The sequence below is a fragment of the Nicotiana tabacum genome, chromosome 5 (assembly GCF_000715075.1).
Source record: "Nicotiana tabacum cultivar K326 chromosome 5, ASM71507v2, whole genome shotgun sequence".
Lineage (NCBI taxonomy): Eukaryota > Viridiplantae > Streptophyta > Magnoliopsida > Solanales > Solanaceae > Nicotiana > Nicotiana tabacum.
In genome coordinates this window covers 91,698,515-91,713,682 of record NC_134084.1, presented here as the reverse complement: position 1 = coordinate 91,713,682, position 15,168 = coordinate 91,698,515, and the positions used below count along the sequence as shown (strand labels likewise).

The window sequence follows — 15,168 nt, the reverse complement described above, 5'->3', positions numbered from 1 at the left end:
ATGGGATCGGGCTGCACGCCGCAATGGTTATATTGATGATTATGATAGTGCTTGGGCTGTAGGAGCCCCTCCGGAGTCTGTAACACCCCCCCAGTAAGCGCGGATGATATTATATTGAGGTATGGATCTTCCATGGACATGGATCTTGTCCGAAGGATTTATATACCTAGAGATTGATGTTTTCCATGAGGCCAAATTGACCTTCCTCGGTACTGAGTGACTGATGGTCAGTTATGTATATATTCCGGGATAGATCTTCCCTGGGACAAATGGGCCATATAAAGTACCGAGTGGTTGAGCGTGATGAGTGAAAAGTGTGAGACAATGAGATTGAGTACTCTGAGAGTGTGAGTACATGATTCATCTATGAGATACATGGCATTGGCATGCATACATGACATACAGGCATAGAGATGCATTTTTCCTCATGATGTACGGTATCACGTCATTCTTGACTTTTACACACATTGATATGTGGCATAAATATTTGGAAAGAAAATGAAACATCTTATTTATTGTGAAAAGGATTTTTAGAAAATTATAGTTTTCAAACTACCTCAAAAATTTTCGATGATTTCGATAAAGGATTTATATTTTTGCTGATATTCTGGAAAGAAGAACTAATTTTGGGAAATTGTGCAAAAGCTGAACATTTTTATTTCTGAGATTGTTTTCCTTGTTATGTGTGCTACGTTGTACGAATTGCTATTGGTTATTTGTGTTGGACCCGACTTTGTTCCAGCTCGTCACTGCTTTCAACCTGAGGTTAGATTTGTTACTTTTTGAGTACATGAGATCGGTTGTACTCATACTGTACTTCCTGTACATTGCGTGCATATCTCAGATGGTGATGTTGTTGCGTTCGATGGTTGCTAGATTTGAAGGCGTACCTGCTTCCCTGTTGTAGCTGCCTCTTGTACATGGTAGCCATAGAATTATAAAACTCTATTTATGTACTTTTCAAACAGAAGATGTATTTCATATCAGCTTTGTAAATTCTATTCTTAGAAGCTCATGATTTGTACTACCAGCCCTTGGGAGGTGTAATAGATCCAAATAATTTATTTTATTTAACTGACATATTAGCAATATTGATATTGAATTAGTTAGTAGTTGGCTTACCTAGCTGGTTGGGTTAGGTGCCATCACGACTATTGAATTTTAGGTCGTAACAGATTGGTATCAAAGCTCTAGATTCATAGGTTCTACAAGTCATGAGCAAGTATCTAATAGATTCTTGTGGATCGGTATGATGACGTACATACCTATCTTTGAGAGGCTACAGGACATTTAGGATATACTTCCCATATTTCTTTCCTTATCGTGCGGCATTGATTCAACTTGAAGCGTAACTCTTTGAATTCCTTCCACGTACTCGTATGCGCACATGAGCGCTCGGTATCAGCGGTGCATCGACGACTTGTGATTTCCTGAATGAGGTGCGAGATGTGATTTCTATGTGTTGATGAGGGGCAAGTTTGAAGGATTTGAGATCGGGTTTTGACGGTATCTTGAGCATAGACACTGCAACAAAAATGGTCTTTAGCGGCAATAACTATGGTCTTTATTGGCAATTCTAATTGCCACTAAACTGTTTACCAGAAATTAAACATTAGCCGTTGTATCCAGCATCGGCAAAGCCTTTATCAGCTATTACACAAAATGCTGGTAAAGACCCCAATTATTACCGCTAAAGGTCCATGAGTTTTAGCGGCTATTATTACCAATTGGTTTCAACTTCAGATCTATAGTCAATTTTTGTAGATCTTAATTTCATTTTCACGAGTTACTGTAGCAGACAGTTTTCTTCATTCAATTTCAGTGATTCAGCTAATTCCAGCACTACTTTTCAGCACAACAGCTTGTTTTGATAACGTGAAAGTGTTCTCTTCTCTTCTAAGATTGGTTTGAATTCTAAGCTTCATTTTAAATCGAATTTACTGTTTTTTACAATTTGGACTGTGAAATTGGATTCACAGCCATAAGCAGTAAATAACTTGAAGCTAATTCGAATTACAGTAGAATTATTTTCTTGCAAAGCTGTTGCACCTGTGTCATGTAAGTAAAGTGCTAAACAATTTCAACTGTAATGGACACACAGGCAGGTGGCCAGCCACATTTGGAGGCTGCGCTGCCTAAACAACCTCCTCCAAACATTGCACAAACATCAGGGAACACAAATACCAATAAATAGCCGATGGATTACTCCAAATTACTGAAACCTTGCACTTTAAATGCTACAATACAGGAGCAACAGGAAGTTGAGCCAATTCCTATTCGTCCACCTACAACATTGAATGGAGAACATGTTATTCAGTTCACAGAAGCAGAAGTAGAAAGGATGGATATCATCAAAGGATTACAATATGCAATAGTTGGTAAATGTTCTTATGGAAGCCCAGAAATTCAACAACTGCGTAAGTTAATACCAATTCAATGCGGAATTAAAGGTGAGTGTAACATTGGATTTCTAAGGGATAGGCACATTTTAATTAGAATGACGTTAAGGCAGGACTATCTACATTTTTCATCAAAAACTCATTACATAAAGGACATGGATGGCTATCAATATCAGCTTAGGCCATTGATTTACGACTCAAAATTTAGAGCAGATGAAGAAACACCCAAGGCAATGGCTTGGATTTCATTCCCAGGTCTATTGCCAACCTTTTTTGTGAAGGAATGTCTATTTTCTCTAGCTTCAGCAGTAGGTAAACCTATGCATATAGACATGGCAACAATTAATAAAACTAGACCTAGTTGTGCTAGGGTGAAGGTACTAGTTGACTTACTTGCAGATCTGCCTAAAAAAGTGAGGATGGACATAGTCAACGAAGCTAAAGGAACAACAAGAACTGAATGGGTGAGAATTCAATATGACATGCTGCCTAAATATTGCAGACATTGTAAACTGCAAGGGCATGATCAATTTGAATGCTGGAGGATACACCCTGAACTATATGTGGAGAAGGAGAATGATAACCAAGCAGATACAGCTAAGAAACAAGACATAGGGAACTCACACCCTATAATGATGTTATCTAGTAGAAAGGTCGTGGGTAATGTGAATGTTACAACAAAAGAGCAATGGAAGGAAGTGAAGGACAACAGAGTTAGAAATGTAGTAAATCAAAATAATAGTCTCACTAATAATGGAATGGAGATGGCACCAGCTAAGCAGTTGGAAAACAATAAGAACAAGGAGGGTAAAAGCACTGTAGAGAGACAAGTAGAAGCACATAACAACAGTTGTAAGGATTTGGTGGCAGTTGACAATGAAGATAACGATAATGTTCAAGTAGCTAACAAGTTTGCAATATTACAAGGGATGGATGAGGAGGAAGAACCTGTTGATCAATTGGCAATGGTGGCAGCTAATGCAGCAACAAACAGGTCAGCACTTCATAACCAAGCATCTACAAAGCAAAAACCAAAAAATATGGTCAATAATGAAGGAAAGTTAAATCCAGCAGCACAAGCTTTTCATCTTACCTCATCGGGGATTAGTTCGACTAATGGTCTAATCAATGGAAAGGAGGCATCAAAAGCAAAAAACGATACTGCACAATGGGTTGAAAGAAGTTTCAAGGATAAAACAGGAGGGTCAAAATCGTCTTCATTTAAAGAAAGAGTGCAAGGCTGTAGAGGCAGGCTATGGGATACACAAAAGGAATACGATTCAGAGGAGAATGAAGTACCACTAGGAGCACAAGCTGATAAGGAACCAAATGAGAAGGACAAATAAGAAGATGAGCAAAGTGTAAATGGAGAGCACCATGCCAATGACAACAAAACAACTGGTAATTTTTTAATAAAGGGAGGATCAGAAAATGTCGAGCATAACAATAATTTTCAGATAGCAAAAGTCACAGAAATTAGAAACTATGAAGGAAGAGGCCCAGAGGTAAATGATCCTAGAGGAACAGAAGATGATAAACTTCAGAAATCACAAGAAGACCTACAAGGACACAACTCAACAGAGAAGGAGAAACAACCAAAATAAAAAACAGAAATAGTAAATATTACTGTTACATTGGAGAAAAACCAGTTGCAGTTGTTAAAAAGAGGAGAAGAGAAGGCCTTGGTCCCTAAAAAGAATGCATTTGGAGCTACATCAGGAGGGAAGGAAGACAATGAAGAAGGAGAAGAACCTGGTAAATCAGGATACGACATGGATCAAGAATCAACTACCCAACACCTTATGAATGCTGCAAGGCAAGGTGACTTATCACCTACGCAAGTGGAAAAGGCAAAATCAGCAGCAAAAGGTAAGAAGAAGCAACAAAAAGATAATTTTGCAGCACCAAAAGCTGGGATGCACACAAGGAGAACACTAACTAAATCCAACAATCAGTGATGAATGCTATAATTTGGAATATAAGGTCAGTCAACACACAGCAGGCCTTTGAAAGGTTGACAAAAATGCATAGGCAAAATCACTATGAATTTGTAGGGTTAATGGAACCAAAGCAACAAGCAAAAAAATTGGAAAGGTACAGAAACAAGATAGGACTTGCACATGCAATTTCAAATGTTTCCAACAAGATCTGGGCTTTCGTAGATGAGGTATTTGAGGTAACTGTTATGTACAATATGGTGCAACAATTAACACTAAGATTGTTTCATACTGAATCGCATGTGGAGTTTGTCCTAACATTGATATACGCAAAATGTGATGCAATTGAGAGGATAGAATTATGGGATTTATTATATGCAATGGCAAGGGATATGGATGCACCATGGCTTGTAGGAGGTGATTTCAATGTAATATGGGATGAAGAAGAGAAGTTTGGTGGGTTACCTGTGTCATTGAATGAAATTGATGATTTTCGACACTGCATCAACACTTGCAATCTCTTTGACCTTGGATTTAAAGGCAGCATATTTACATGGTGGAATGGGAGAGCAGAGGAAGACTGTATATTCAAAAGACTAGACAGATGTTTGGCCAATGTTGAGTTCCAACAAACATTTCCAGGAATAGAGGTGCAACATTTGTCAAAGACTGGTTCTGATCATAGTCCAATGTATCTGAAGTGTGATATTGAGACTCCACCAATAAAAAAACCTTTTAAGTTCTTGAATTTTTGGGTGAAACATGCGACTTTTAAAGATGTGGTGAAAGAGAATTGGTCTGCTGATTTCAGTGCAAATCCTTATATTCTTTTTAATCACAAGTTAAAAAAATTAAAGAAGGCCCTTTCATTGTGGAGTAAGGCTACATTTGGAGATATTTTCCAAAATATAGCAAGTATGGAGGAGGTATTGATGGTTCATGAAGCAGAATTTGAAGCAAATCCGACAGGGATGAACAGGGAAATGCTACAAAAGGTTCAGGCAGAATTGATCAAATGTCTGGCACTAGAGGAGAAATATTGGCAACAAAAGGCAGGCATGACTTGGTTCGAAAGGGGATAGGAACACTAAGTTCTTCCACGCACAAGTGAGAGGTAGGAGGAAGAGACTTCAGCTTAACAGAATTCAAAACAGTGGAGGAACCTGGATTGAAGAAGAACAAGAAATTGCAGAAGAGGCTATCAAATTCTACGAGGAACAGTTCACACAAGAAGCTAATCTTTCATTATTTGATATCGTAGAGCATGTTCCTAATCTGATTAACACTGAGCAGAATGCAGAATTGATTAAGCAGCCAACAAAAGAGGAGGTTAAAGTGGCAGTACTTGGACTTAATGGTGATAGTGCTGGGGGCCAGATGGTATGACAGGAAAATTCTATCAATCTTGTTGGGACTTAATAGGGGATGACTTGTACGACATGGTAAGGGCTTTTTTCAATGGTCATGAGCTACCCAAGTGTGTAACACACACAAACCTAGTTCTGCTACCAAAGAAAAAAGAAGTTACCACTTTTTCTGATTTAAGATCAATAAGCCTCAGTAATTTTTCAAATAAGGTTATATCAAGGGTGGTACATGAAAGGCTAGTGAAATTTCTCCCAAGTCTGATATCGGAGGAACAAGCAGGTTTTGTTAAGGGAAGGAATATAGTAGAAAACATCCTTCTAACTCAGGAGATAGTGACTGACATTAGGCTTAGAACTAAGGCTGGACCTAATGTCATCCTGAAGCTAGATATGACCAAAGCTTATGATAGATTATCTTGGCTATTCCTAACCAAGGTACTGAGAAAGATGGGATTCATAGAAAGGTTGATAGGGATTGTCTTTGGATTAGTTTCAAACAATTGGTATTCTATTCTAATCAATGGTCAAGCTCATGGGTTCTTTAAGTCCTCAAGGGGAGTAAAACAAGGTGACCCTGTATCTCCAACTTTGTTTATATTGGCAGTAGAAACATTATCTAGGGGTCTCAATGTACTACATACTAACCTGTATTTTTGTGGATTTGGGATGCCAAAGTGGAGTCCAAAGATCAATCATTTGGCGTATGCAGATGACATGATTATTTTCTCATCCTCAGATGAAACATCTCTGATGCTGATTATGCAAGTGTTGAAGGCATATGAAGCTGCATCTGGGCAGCTTGTTAACAAGACCAAATCAGCTGTGTACCTACATCATTTAACAAACATGGAAGTGGTCAGCAAGGTGGAAAGGATCACGGGCATTCATAGGAATGAATTTCCTATCATATACATAGGTTGTCCTATTTTTTATGCAAGGAGAAAGCTGGAATACTATCAGCCCCTAATTACTAAGGTAATGGACAAAATGCAATCATGGCAGAGCAAGTTATTATCAGTAGGGGGCAGTGCAGTTCTCATATCCAATGTACTGCAAAGTATGCCTATGCATCTACTATCAGTTGTTAACCCTCCAAAATATGTGATAAATAGGTTGCACAAATTGTTTGCTCAATTTTTCTGGAGCAGCTCTGTAGGAGGAACTAGTAGGCATTGGGCTTCATGGAACACCTTATGCTTGCCTGTGGAGGAAGGAGGAATAGGTTTCAGGTCACTACATGATGTTGCAAAGGCATTATTCAGCAAGTTATGGTGGAATTTCAGAACAAAACCAAGCCTATGGAGCTCTTTCGTATGTCAGAAATACTGTAAGAAAATGAATTCAGTAGTTGTTCCATGGAAAAGGGGGTCTCACATATGAAGAAAAATGCTGGAATGTAGAGATCTGATTGAACATCAAATCTTTTGGCAAACAAAAAGGGGATCCTCACTTTTTTGGTTTGAAAACTGGACAGGTCTTGGGGCACTATATTTTTTGGTTCCTCAGGACTTTGGCATTGGTGAAACAGTACAAAATGTACATGAGGTTACCTTAGATGGTGAGTGGGATGTGGACAGGCTATTTGAATTGCTTCCTGAAGACTTAGCAGTACACATTCTGGAGAAAATCAAACCTCCTTCATCTCAGCAGGTTCGTGACGTGCCTTGTTGGATGCTGGAAACAAGAGGATATTTTAGTGTTAAGTCAGCATGGGATTATACGAGAAGAAGAGACGAACCAAGAACAGTTTATAGGATGATTTGGGTAAAGGGACTGCCTTTTAAAATAGCATTTTTCATATGGAAAGTGTGGAAAGCAAAGTTACCTTTAGATGATTTCTTGAAAAAAGTAGGCTACTGCATGCCATCAAATTGTTGGTGTTGTGTACAGCCTGATGAGGAATCTCTTCAGCATTTGTTTTTTAGATCAGAATCTGCAAAGACAACTTGGAAGTATTTTCTATCGAGGGCAGGAATAGCTGTGGAGGGACTTACTTTGCACCAAGCAATCACAAAATGTTGGACTGCAAATGTGTGCTTAAGGCTAAAACCAGTAATGCAAGCACTCCCTTCATGCATAGTATGGGAACTCTGGAAAAGAAGAAATAGTATGAAGTATGGTGATGCTGTGACAACTAGCAGGGTGATTTACCAAGTTTCATCAAATCTCCAGGCATTGGTGAAAGTGAGAAAGCCTAGGATGGACATGATACCTCACAAATGGAAAGATCTTCTAGCTATGATGGAAAATTTCACTCTCAAACTTAAGGTTACCAAAGTCTTGTGGAAACTTCCAAGTGCGGGATGGCTAAAAGTTAATACGGATGGGGCATCGAGGGGAAATCCAGGCAGGAGCTCAATAGGTTTTTGTATAAGAAATGAAAATGGTGACATAGTCAAGTCAGTAGGGAGGGAGATTGAGGAGACAACAAACACAGTAGCTGAAGCGAAGGCCATGGTAGAAGCACTAAGGTTCTGCAGATTTCGACAATATTCTTATGTATGGCTTCAAACTGACTCAATGTTATTAAAAAAGATAATGGATGGGATTTGGAAACCACCATGGATCATATCTGAGCAGGTAGAGGAAATGATGCAACTAATGAATGGGGGAAATTACACATTTACGCATATTCATAGGGAGGGAAACAAGCTGGCTGATCATTTGGCTAATTATGCTTTAGATCATGGAGAAATAGAATGCCAACATTTCTGGCATCTAGATGCACAGGGAAGGAGGTTGGTTAATGAAGATAAGCTGCAATGTCCAAGTCTAAGGGTGAAGGTGGACAGGAGATAAGAAGCAAAGTGAAAAGGAAGAGCAGGAGGCATGTCAACTTAAACGACCAATATATTCAAATCCCAAGGGAGAAGGGTATTTCTATCGCGCAGCACACTAGGAATTGGCATGGAGGGCTGCGAGAAACCATGTATTGTAAGCACATGGTTTATTGTGAAAAGCGTGAAGCCTGTCTCTTGGTCTGGGCAGCGCAATCGAGCAAAAATGAATGCAGGAAGGGAAGAACAAAGCACATGCGTGGAGGGTAGCAACTGCCACAACAAGAGCAGTTGGGATGTGAAATTTGGGAGTAAAATAAAAAAAGGGAGGCACGCATGCTATCACATAGAAAGGCACGATGGAAGGTAAAGCATGTTGGACATGAATGCTTTTGATACTTGAGCATGCAATACTTTAGCTCAATTCGAAAAATAGTAGACCGTGTCCATGATAAAGCAAGGCACGAAATTGGGTTGGACATAAATTGCACGCTGCAATTGTTTATCTCGATGCTGGAGCTGCACGCATGGCCTAAGCATGGGGTGGAAAATCGTAAAGCAAAAAGGCATGCACAATATTTTATTGGAGTGCCTTAAGAGGTGGGGGAGTGTCCTTTTAGGACGAAATATCAAGCTGGAAATGCAAAGCACGCTGAAAGTGCTACTTTGATATCACATTGCTGGAGATGGCTACTATCACAAGAATAATTCAAAGATTGCTTATACAAGCAAAATCTGGGCAGTGGCTACATGGTTTGGACACTCGTTCTAATAAACTGCAGGGGCAAGATTCATCATTAACCATATCAGTCCATATATGATACCAATGTAGAGCTACGTTCTCAATATTGGTAATAGGTATTATATAATAGTCATAGTTACTTTTCCATTGCGCAAGGCAACATGACATTTTGTACGTTATGTTTTGTTTGGATTTATATATATAATAAAACTAGCCCTAGGCGGTTGCCTAGCGGATTGCCAAAAAAAAAAAAAATTAAAATAGCCACTAAAACCCTTACAGAATACCCTAGGCCACATATTTAGCTGCCTTTGTTATTGTCAGTAAAGATCCATTTTATTGCGAGTAAAAGAGAACCTTTGTAGTGGTATTTGTAATGATCGGGAAAAGATGATTTCTAACAATTTCCTTATTACAAGTAAAATTTAAGTGTTTTGCTATCATTTCTGTTGACCAATATGCCCAATTATATTTAATAGTAAGCATAATACATTTCATTAAATCCACGATAAATAAAAATAACTACTAATCCAAAATTTCAAGTGTTAATAACACAAGAAAAAAAGGGGGGATTTGCATCTATACCCGCTTTTTGGGTCACATTTTAATTTGTTCCCGCTTTGCAAAACAAAATTGCAATCGTACCCACTTTTTCGCATAATTTCAGCATACGGGGGTGAAGTAGCAAAGACAATCATGCAAAACTTCAGCATTCTAGTAGACAGGCCTGGAGTAGCAAGTGTACTGAACCAAGTGTGCTGAAGTTTTTGTTTGTAATTGCTAAACTTAAGCATAGTAGCTGAAGTTTTGTTCTCTATTTGCTGAAGTTTTTGTTTGTAATTGCACTAAATGAGTTGAAATTTTTTTGTCCCGGATTCATTAGTTTAGTCATTAAGCTTTTTCAAAAACTTCAGCAGAAGATGCTGAAGTTATTTAGTTCATTTATAAAAGCTTCAGCACTAAATAAGCTGAAGTTTTTTTGTCCTGAATAAGCTTTTTCAAAAACTTCAACAGAAGATGCTGAAGTTATTTAGTTCATTTATAAAAAATTCAGCACTGTCTTGAATTCATTAGTTTTGTCATAAAGCTTTTTCAAAAACTTCAGCAGAAAATGCTGAAGTTATTTAGTTCATTTGTAAAAACTTCAGCACCATATAAACTAAAGTTTTTTAAAAAGCTTTCTAACATAGTAGATAAATAATCAGGTTACCAACAATATCTAAATCATAAATTTTGAAAACAATAAACATAAAAAGAACAGAATTATCATTGTCTACTAACTTACATACGTGAAAATATTCACAAATTATTGTCTACTAACTTACGTAATTATTTATAATTTATTTTTAAATAATCTGATAAACATATTTATGACAATCATCCTATAAACTGAAGTTTCATAGCAGCACCAACAACAACAGAAGAAAGAAGAAGAAGAAAACGAAGGAGGAGAAGGAGGAGAGGGGGATGAAATTGTTTAAAAAGTGGGTACAATTTAAAAAATTTTAAAAAATGGGAATAGGTTAAATGGAGGCGACCAAATAGGGCGCCTCGTGCAATTTTTACGAAAAAAGTAAACTATTTGAATCCAATAGCTAGTATAATTTTGCATCTAATAACTATTGTTACAAAATAGCTATAAAACTACAATAAACATCATATAAAAATTTCTCAAACTCTTAATCAGAATGATTTCTTCCATATGCCCAATTATCAAATGTCATAATGCTTGACCTAAAATGATAAAACAAAGAGAATATAAACATGATTAGGTATAGAATATAATTCTATTATTGAGTTAGACAACATTTAGTAGAATATTTCAGGAAATGTATGAAAAAGGGATGTATAAAGAACATATGGTCAGCAGGTTTCTTGATATGTACATATTACAAATTATATTAGTATCATCTAGCTTATATCCTGAAAAACCTTGAACTAGAAGAACTACCACTAGATAATTCCATAAAAAAATATTTAACTTTAATTTTCACCTGTAACTTCCACAACTTTTTCAAACAGGTTGCTTCAGATTTTTATACTCAGGTTTTAAAATCAAAATTGTGGCTAGTAGTGAATAATTTTCTCTTAACGGTAGAACTTGAGTTAACGGTGTAACTAAGTTGAATTGGTATAGCGCCAAATTTATCCACCCACTCCACCAGTAAAGGAATAAGAACATGAAATATCTTATTCATATCCCTTGGACAGAACATGCTCCCTTGGATAGGACATGTTTATCAAATCAACATTCAAACTCAAATAAAGGAGCAAGGCATCAGCGGCAGTCGAAGACAATATTTTACCGTATGATTTTTTTTTCTGAATCAGTTGTTTTATTCTATGAATTTTTTCGTGCTAATGCTCTTATAACTTGTATGTCGGCTCTATTCAATTGACTCCGACAAGCATACTGCTTATTATTTTTTTAAAATAGTTCATACAGATCAAAAAATAATTGAAAATTGAATGTAAAAAATATATATCAGAAAGCGTAGTGACAAAATATAGATACTCAATCAATTGCATATAATATGACATATGTTAGGGATATATAAAACTGACCTAGTGAAATAAAAATATACCAAGGAGAAAAAAAGATGAATCTTCATAAGACTCATACCTGGCATATATAGGTCGATTTCCCACCCATGTTAGTTTCTTCAATAATCTGAACCAACCCTTGACCTGGAAGACCAAAGAGGTTGATCAGAAATCACACAACACATAAAAAACAGAGACAACATCACTGCAATGTAGAACACGCACTAGTTAACAGGTATTAGGGATGAAATTACTGCAGGCATTAAGTAAAATCTGTGTCATGTGAATCATATTCTTTCACAAAAACCAAACATGATATTTTGTTCTCTTTCTTATATTATTTATCTAGTTTTTTGAAAGCAAAGAATCAGAGAAACAACAAATAAAAGATTGCATTACAAAATAAAGAACTTCTCTCTGAGTATCTAGTCAATCAGATTTATGTGGTTCTCATAGAAAACACGCCTTTTATATGTCCAATATTATATATCCGTGATTTGAATTTTTGAGTTAAAATTATGAAATTTAACTTAATCGTCTAGTCAGTACTCACATTATAATGAGTGCTTATGTATCCTAAAGAGTCCTTATAGATGTACTTTCACTATCTTTCCAAACCATCTAAATAAGTACACAACTTTTCAAAAATTTGTTTGATAAAAGTATTTAAGTTCTGTAATTACGTACAGATAACAAAAGGTGGACAACTATTATGGGAAATTCTTTCTTTCCTTCTTTGTAAGAATTGTGGCATGACCATATACGTACACGTTTGAATCATTTACCTTATTGATTTCCTGGTTTTGCTTCTCCGCAGTGGAGGAATGAAGATAAAAGAGAAAAGAATAATGAGATTTTAATACAGTTGCACCACTAAACTGCATCTTCAATCACAAGTTACTAAAGATTGGCAAAAAATAAATTTCAGCTTTTTTTGTAAGATTATTTTGTTAGCATTCTGCATATATCCAGGAGAGAAAATAAAGGGCAACCATGGGCAATGAGGCCGTTACAGAATAAGATACTCTTGTGTTTGAAACATAGGTACACTACCTCGGCGAATTATTGAATTAGTCGTTCAAACCCCTGAAAGCAATTACTCCCTCGTTTCAATTTATTCGAATCTATTTTCTTTTTGGTCCGTTCCAAAAAGAATGAACTCTTTCTAAATTTGGAAATAATTTAGCTTAAACTTATAATTCTACCCTTAATGAGAAGCTTTTATAACCACACAAATTATCTGGGCCCCTTTTTAACTTATTTAGGACCACAAATTCCAAAAGTCTTTATTTTTTCTTAAACTCCGTATCCAACCAAACAGGTTCACATAAATTCGAACGGAGGGAGTACATATTTTGGGTAATCAGAAGTTAGTCCAGGGAGGAAAGGACAGAAAGCAGCTTTAGAAACCTCAATCGGCACAAGAATTTAAAAGTGTGCACTGTCAAATGCTTTAAAATTATTGGTATCTTTCAAACATGGGAAATCGTTAATTATCAGACAAAGATAAATCCAAGAGATACATTTAACATAATACAAGTACACCATGCCTAAAGCTTTTTGCTCATAAATAAAAGATGTCAAATAACTCCAAACAAAAAATAAAGACAAGGTAAATTGCACAAGTTTAACTTTAATTAGTTCAGGAACTTCGCAAAAATCATTGTCCAAAATTAAATGTGACAAGTTGCGAAAAATAACTCCTTCATACCTGCAAAGATTTTCAGCTGTAAATCTAAGGCAAACAACTTTTAGTTCGGGGCATGGAACGACCAGCAATCGCAAGAGTTCTAGATACAGAGTTCATAGAGAATTAAAATTAGATCAGGAATTTGAAGAAATCACCACATGTTGCCACAATATCTCAACAAATACTTGCAAGTGATCGATCAAAATGGGTATAAAAGAATATTCTAGCAAGCCAAAAATCAACCATAAATCATCAGTCTTCCGCATTCTCATTGTAAACATTGAAATCATATCTATATAAACCAAAAATAAGCAAAAACATAAAGCTATACCTGTCAAATGGGCAATAACCAGTAGTCTCCCACTTATTATACATGTTTCTTGTCTTCTAGTTTGAAGGTTTTTGGGTTGCTCAATATTATTATCTACAAAAGAACGCCATTACGTACACTGTAGAAGGGAACAAAAAGGCAAAATTTTCATTAGAAATATAATACATAGTATCTTTCTTTTGAATAAATAGCATAGTATTCCAAACTTCAGTCCACTAAAATAATCAAGGCACTGTGACAATGCTAAATAATCCATCTCAATCACATAGCATTCAACTATATACACACTAGATTGGTACTTGTATTATGGGAATTACCAAATAAATTGAACATAATCTAAACCAGACAACAATAAGCACAAAATATTTACTAAAATAAAAAAAAATAGCGAAAAAATAAAATAGGAAAAAAATGAACAGAAAGAAAACTAAACCTAGGGCTCAATAATGATGTTGGTGATGGAGAAAACTGACGAGAGGCAAGATTGAGACAGAAATCAAGCATCAACAACCAAGAAAAATCGAAACATAGGGATGAGAGATAGAGAAAGATCGACAGACAGAGAGAGATAGTGATATAGAGAGATAAGTCGAATTACCTCGTGATGGTTGTCGATTGTGGTGATGCCGCCACCGATGGCTGAATATCTCAAATTGGGAAATAGTTCAATTTGGGTGTCTGTTCTAGGTTTACAAGGAAGGAATGAGGAGAGGGAGGGAACAATAAAAAAAATTGGAGGGAAGATAAAGTTAGAAAAAATTGCTTTCAATAATTAGTACTAACTTTTATAGAGGCCATTTTCTTCATTTGCCAGTGAAAGGTCCTAATTCCCGGTTAATATCAAATCGTCGCTAACATTTGAGTTCAAGGGATAAATTACCAGCAAATAGTCTATTGCCGCTAAACAATGGCCACTAAAAGTGTTTTTTCTTGTAGTGAGAGGTGTTGATTGTGTGAGCATGTGCTTTTGGACTTATATGTCCGGTAGTACCCCTATTAGTGGAATTTGTGGCTGGATGGCTACGTGATGAGTATGATGTGACTGCGAGATGTGTTCATATGATTTGAATGTGATGAGAAGGGTCTGCGTGAGGTGTAGAAAGAACTATTTAGTGCTTGATTTCCATCTTGATTTGATGTATAGCCCCGAGTTATGGGTGTGTTAAAGGATCTTTTCATGTTGTTTAGTTGAGGAGTGAAGTAGATTTCATATCGTGATATGAGTTCAGACTCAGGAAGATTAAGTGATTGCGTAATGTTTATGATTGTGGAAGGGTATAGAGAGAGGTCAGCTTGAGGTGAAGCAGGTGGGTTATCTCCTGCAGGGTGTCCTGAGGGTTGTGTGATCCCTCTGTTGTTTTGTAGCGAGTCCTCTTTTACT

At 36.6% G+C, this 15,168-nt stretch overlaps 1 long non-coding RNA gene across 1 annotated transcript; it reads right to left on the bottom strand.

Moving 5' to 3' along the window:
- Nucleotides 1-11,824: 11,824 nt before the first annotated feature.
- Nucleotides 11,825-14,725, bottom strand: LOC107806760 (uncharacterized). The gene is made up of 4 exons (XR_012709639.1): nucleotides 14,386-14,725; nucleotides 13,788-13,905; nucleotides 13,478-13,556; nucleotides 11,825-11,910 (listed from the first exon to the last, which is right to left on the bottom strand). It is a non-coding gene; the product is annotated as an uncharacterized LOC107806760 (long non-coding RNA).
- Between the last annotated feature and the right edge of the window lie 443 nt (nucleotides 14,726-15,168).